General features: G+C 35.4%; 1 long non-coding RNA gene across 1 annotated transcript; it reads right to left on the bottom strand.

The window, feature by feature from the left end:
* Positions 1-1,156: 1,156 nt before the first annotated feature.
* Positions 1,157-2,063, bottom strand: LOC116146647. The gene is made up of 2 exons (XR_004130554.1): positions 1,926-2,063; positions 1,157-1,747 (listed from the first exon to the last, which is right to left on the bottom strand). It is a non-coding gene; the product is annotated as an uncharacterized LOC116146647 (long non-coding RNA).
* Positions 2,064-6,655: the final 4,592 nt, after the last annotated feature.

The following is a 6,655-nucleotide window of genomic DNA, read 5'->3' as shown; positions in this document are numbered from 1 at the left end:
CAGTTACAACAATAGAGCATGAAGAATAAAAGGCAGCAGGAAGGATCTATGGAGGGAATTTTGTAGAGGGAAAGGATTTGGGGAGATGCTGGCTCTCGAAGTCCAATAGGTTCTTATGGTTGGCAAACTCATCCTGGATGAGCTGTTTTTCTGATTTAATCGATTATTGCTTTATTTGAGTTGTAAAGAATTGTAATCTTAATAGAATTCACTTTGATCTGTCATTGAGTACAATTATCAAATCTATCCAACATTGTTATGTTCCATTGAGAGCAGTATTTTGGTTAGAATTGGTTGACTAAAAATTCTAGGTTGATAACTAGCAAAATTGAAATAATCTGGGAAGTGTCTGTGAGTTGAGCGTGACAGAGGTAGGCCAGGTTTCTATCAGAATCTTTTGTATCACTTACAAGGTGAAATGAAAACCTATACATCTCAGCATTCTGAAATAGGTCACTTACACTCGAATTCAAATATATAGAAACCTTGATACCCTTTTGTAGAAGTAAGTGGTACATGAGCTGTGTAGATGTTGATTCTCTTTTGAAGATTCTTCCTTTCACCTATGAATCCGACTTCCATGATCATCTATAAATTATTCTTAACAATGTGCTTCTGGTCCAACTTCTTTGAAGGACTAGAAGAAACAGCATTGGCAGGCCGAACAACAGCCACAATTTCTCTAGGAGGTACTTCTCCATCTTTAGCACTGAAAGATAATGCCTGAAACAAAAACTCATTAGTTGTGATTAAATATCTTGATGGAAGAGAAAAGAAAGGGATTGAATTTTTGTTTCTCAAGCTAAGTGCCAAAAGAAATGGAGAATATTTTTACATATATTCAAGATGTGACATTCTATATTTATGAATTTCCAAATAACTTAATCATTGTTCTCATCCTTGATAAACCAAAATAAGATAAGTTTGATGAATACAAACCCCCATCAACATCTAATTTTTGACATTGTGTTGCACTCAACAAGTCAATCAAAGCAGGAGTTTTTTTACGTTGCTACTCTAGTTGTAGTTCCCAATCAATATTGTCAATACATACACACTAATGCCAATGCCAATGACAAAAAAATAAATAAATACTTTCAAGTAAAATTTTGCAAATATCAAAGAAATATAAATGTACGTAGCAATAAAGAGAAAATTGAAACTAAATGGAAAACTTTTCCAAAATCAATTATGCCAATAGGTAACAATAAGTTGCCAAAAATATCCAAGCTATCAGTCCCATTGTTCTCCACGAGGACACATCCTTCCTTATCCATGAGACCTATTGGCCTTTCAGACAATAAAAGATATTAGACATCACATGTTTGTGAAACAACAAGTACAAGGATTATATTTATACACTAAAAATAGAACTTTTAGAGCCACAAATGCACAAGATAGCATACCTGCATATAATTCGAGCATCACCTATTAGAAATGTAAAAAAGGGAGGGTGAAATTTATCAAATTTGCAAGAAGATTAAATTATGTAAACATGTCAACAATACATTTGTCCTATTACGAAATGATAAAAAGCAAACTAATAGTCATGGTCTATAAGTCTAAGAGTCTTAAAACCAGTGCCTACCAGCAGCATCCCCACGAAGACCTTCAATTAAAAAATAATCTATTGTTGCATAGATATTGTTTTTATGAACTCCAGCACATGCTCCCTTGAAAACCTTAACTCTTTGACCTCTTTTCCCTGTTAAACCCTTCCTCTTTAGTACTTGGTGCACCCTTGCAACTATAGTTGAATAATATATAAGATATCTCATCAGATAAAAACAGCAGGTAAACAAACAAATCAGCAACAAAAGAATAAAAAAGAGACCCAAGGAATTGAACAAAGTATGTGAAAAGCAAACTATGCAAAATGGAAAATAATGTTATGTAAGTTAAACTCCTTATCAATCAAAGCCTACCATCAAATGAAATGCCCAGTGACTTTTTGTTTTTGGGGCTAATGATAAAAATTGGTTGATCTGCTCCAAAGTTATTTTGTTCATCATAATGATCATACATCTGCAGAAGCTAGTCTTGATATTCCTTTTCCAGTTGCAAAGGAGTTTATAGGTTTCCAGCTCTATAAATTTCAACATTGATATCTGCAAATTTGGAAATTATACCATTGAGAAGATAGTGTAACAATTCAAATAAACTGACTAAAACTAGCCCCATATTTACAATTTGCAAATAAGAATTACCTTTGTCTTCCTTACAAGTAATAACACCAAAATTCTTCGAAGCTATGGTAAACGGATTCTGGTGTGCTAAATCCCTCTGTTAAATCATCATCGTTTGAAAAAAAAAAAAAAATTTCAATACAGTTGGGCAGTAAAGCTACTTAATAACATTCAAGAATATCAGCAATATATAACCTAGTATTTATTTTTAACAATGTACGCAAATTTCCAATTTCTCTCTCTCTTCTAATACAGAACAGAACAAAGAAACTCAACAATTTCTCCCCTTTCCTCTCAGTAACAATATATAACCTAGTATTTATTTTTAACAATGTACGCAAATTTCCAATTTCTCTCTCTCTTCTAATACAGAACAGAACAAAGAAACTCAACAATTTCTCCCCTTTCCTCTCAGTAACAATATATAACCTAGTATTTATTTTTAACAATGTACGCAAATTTCCAATTTCTCTCTCTCTTCTAATACAGAACAGAACAAAGAAACTCAACAATTTCTCCCCTTTCCTCTCAGTAACAATATATAACCTAGTATTTATTTTTAACAATGTACGCAAATTTCCAATTTCTCTCTCTCTTCTAATACAGAACAGAACAAAGAAACTCAACAATTTCTCCCCTTTCCTCTCAGTAACAATATATAACCTAGTATTTATTTTTAACAATGTACGCAAATTTCCAATTTCTCTCTCTTCTAATACAGAACAGAACAAAGAAACTCAACAATTTCTCCCCCTTCCTCTCAGTAACAAAACAGATGCTTTAAAATTTACATTTTCTCAAGCTTGAGTCACTTTTTCCCCAAATACTGTCAAAACTTAAAAAAGATAAAATCAACTATCAACTGAAAAGAAGAAAATCGAAAAAATTACTTGAACACCCGAGTTTGGGACCCCAACCATTACGTTCTCGGGAAGAGTATCAGTGGCGAGCTTGCGCTTGAGGGGATTGGGCGGGCGTGGGGGCAGCGGACTCTTAATCTTGGAAGATGCCGGAGAAGGTGGAAGAAGTGAGTTCAGATCTGACGGCGGAGCGTTTTCTTTGGATGATTTTTGCTTCCACGATGACTTTAATTTTGAATTAGGATTTGGAGACGACGAAGATGGCGACTCACTTGAGTGGGTCTCTCTCAAGATTGTATTTCTTGGCTGCATGAAGTGCTTCATTCCGATCAGTAAACTACAGAGAGAGAAGAGAGAGTAGGGTTTGTTAATTTGGGCAAGATTGCTGAGATTGAGGGCATTGGACACAAGAAGAGGAGAGGAGAGAGAAATGTAGCCGTTAAAGAGGGGTAAACTTCTGAATTTTGTAGAATTATTCACATTGTGGGGAAAATGAATAAGAACGTGAGGATCGGCAAAGGGAAAAATTGTTTACAAAGTGTGATAATAAGAATTGATTTACAAGAAAGGGACCAACATGTCGCCTCAAAATAAGAGGGGATATTTGTCAGCTTGCTGTGTTATATAGGGAAAAATTGTTTTTATGTCCCTTATGCACATTAATTATTTGTAAGAGATGGTAAAAAAATTATTTTTTAATATGTTTATATCCATCAAAACTTAAAATTTTTGTATTATTAATATAATTTTTTGAAGGGATATGATTATAAAATCCAATGCCTAACCGTGGATCAATTCTTCAACCGCTGATAACAATACCTAAAAGAGGAATGTTACAGTTACCGAAGGTTGCGCACAGAATCTGTGCACCGAATGACGTGACAAAATCCTGACCGTTGATTCATTATCAATTAATATTAATCAACGGTCAAGTTTTGTCACGTCATTCGATACACAGATTCAGTGGCTCTATCATTTTCCATACCTAAAATGCTTATATTCTCAAAAAAATTAATTATATAATTAAGAACAATCTAATACATTATTGGCTGGATTACACATCAAATCTTCAAAGAATAACTAAACTTCAAAAATAAAATAAAATTCACAAAGCATCTTAACAATATTAAAGTTATTGACATTAATTCCTCTTATGGATGATATAATAATAAAAAAAACCTTTTGAGGTTTTTAAAATAACAAAATCTCTATGATGTTGATAAACTATTAGTAAGGCATTTAAACTAACAGTGTTATGAGTTAATAAATACAGTATCATCAATTACCCTCCTATAATTAACTTTTTTTTTATGATCGAGGGTATTTAGACCAGCTTACGCGTACTTCAACTAATCTTCCCAGACCCTAAAACTATCGGTCGAATAAGAGTTATAGTAGCTATTCATATTAGCAAATGAGAAGGGATTCAAACTCAACTCATAATTTCTTGAGTAATCAACCTAAGAATCTTTATTGAATTGTTCGATTACCTAGAGATATTTTCCTATAATTACTTTAATACGTATAGCTTAACGACAAAAAGATTTCTTTCATTTTTGAAATCTCAAGATAATTTTTATGACTATATCATAGAGATTCATGATATTAACTCAAATATTGATGTATATATATACATAGCCTACCTGTCTTTCCCCGCAAGAGCAATTCCTTTCTTTCCACTTGCTTGATGTGGACTAACGTAGAATATCTGGCGGATGAATTCCTGGAGCGGGTTGAACATCAGAAGTCCGTGCGTAAAGCCCAAAGGGCTTAAATGAGCATGTCCCATTCGGACGGCCATAACTTTTGAACCGGGAAGAGTTACGAGGCGTGTAAGATACCGTTGGAATTCTCATTCAGAGCCCGTCGACATGGAGTGATGTAGAATGTCTGACGGACGAATTCATGGAGCAAGCTGAACGTCAGAACTCCATGTGTAAAGCCTAAAGGGCTTAAATGCGCATGCCCCATTCAGACGGCCATAACTTTTGATCCGGGAGGAGTTATGGGGCCTATTAGATACCGTTGGAAAGCTCATTCAAAGCCCGTTAAATGTCCGTCGATGTGGAATAATGTGGAACGTCTGGAAAATGAATTCAAGGAGCGGGCTGAACTTTAGAAGTTTGTGCGTAAAGCCCAAAGGGCTTAAATGAGTATGTCACATTCAAATGGCCATAACTTTTTATCCAGGAAGAGTTACGGGGCCTGTAAGATACCATTTGAAATCTCATTCAGAGCCCGTTGACGTGGACTTATGTAGGATGTCTAACGGATGAATTCATGGAGCAGGCTAAATGTCAGAACTCTGTGCGTAAAGCCTAAAGGGCTTAAATGAGCATGCCCCATTCAGACGACCATAACTTTTGATCTGGGAAGAGTTACGGGGCCTACAAGATACCATTGGAAAGCTCATTCGGAGCCCATCAGAAGTTTATCGACGTGGACTAACGTAGAATGTCTGGTGGATGAATTCATGGAGCGGGCTGAACGTCAAAAGTTCGTGCATAAAGCCCAAAGGGCTTAAATGAACATGTCCTATCTAGACGGCCATAACTTTTTGTCTGGGAACAGTTACAGGGCCTGTAAGATACAGTTGGAAGTCTCATTTAGAGCCCGTCGACATGGACTAATGTAGAATGTCTGACGGATGAATTCATGGAGCGGGCTGAACGTCATAACTCCGTGCGTAAAGCCAAAAGAGCTTAAATGAGCATGCCCAATTCAGACGCCATAACTTTTGATCCGAGAAGAGTTACAGGTGTCAGTGTATATTAGTGTATGCCCTAGAAACCATTCGTGTTGTCGGTTTCAGAGCATTTTGTCTTGTATCTATATATATCATAAATAATAGAAGAAAGAGTTCTTCAATTCATATATGTAAATTGCTTCCTTTATTCAGTCATGCATTTAAAATAAAGTGTGTATATGAATTGTCCAGATGATTCATTTAATAGGTAAATGAATTATCGAAAAGGGTTCCCTACGGAAGCAATATAAATTTGGGCAACTATATTGTACAGTAGGCATACCGGATGCTTCCGAAAGATATCATGAGTTGATATAAGTACGGATGACGATGATAGTCATGTCACTAGGGCATTGGTATGGATTAACGGTTGGTGANGCAAATGAGAAGGGATTCAAACTCAACTCATAATTTCTTGAGTAATAAACCTAAGAATCTTTATTGAATTGTTCGATTACCTAGAGATACTTTCCTATAATTACTTTAATACGTATAGCTTAACGACAAAAAGATTTCTTTTATTTTTGAAATCTCAAGATAATTTTTATGACTATATCATAGAGATTCATGATATTAACTCAAATATTAATGTATATATATACATAGCCTACCTGTCTTTCCCCGCAAGAGCAATTCTTTCCACTTGCTTGATGTGGACTAACGTAGAACGTCTGGCGAATGAATTCCTAGAGCGGGTTGAACATCAGAAGTCCGTGCGTAAAGCCCAAAGGGCTTAAATAAGCATGTCTCATTCAGACGGCCATAACTTTTGAACCGGGAAGAGTTACGAGGCCTGTAAGATACCGTTGGAAATCTCATTCAGAGCCTGTCGACATAGACTGATGTAGAATGTCTGACGAATG

The sequence above is a fragment of the Pistacia vera genome, unplaced genomic scaffold (assembly GCF_008641045.1).
Source record: "Pistacia vera cultivar Batoury unplaced genomic scaffold, PisVer_v2 Contig480, whole genome shotgun sequence".
NCBI classification, from domain to species: Eukaryota; Viridiplantae; Streptophyta; class Magnoliopsida; order Sapindales; family Anacardiaceae; genus Pistacia; species Pistacia vera.
Note: the sequence above shows the minus strand (reverse complement) of the source record. Positions and strands in the feature narration are given on the sequence as shown.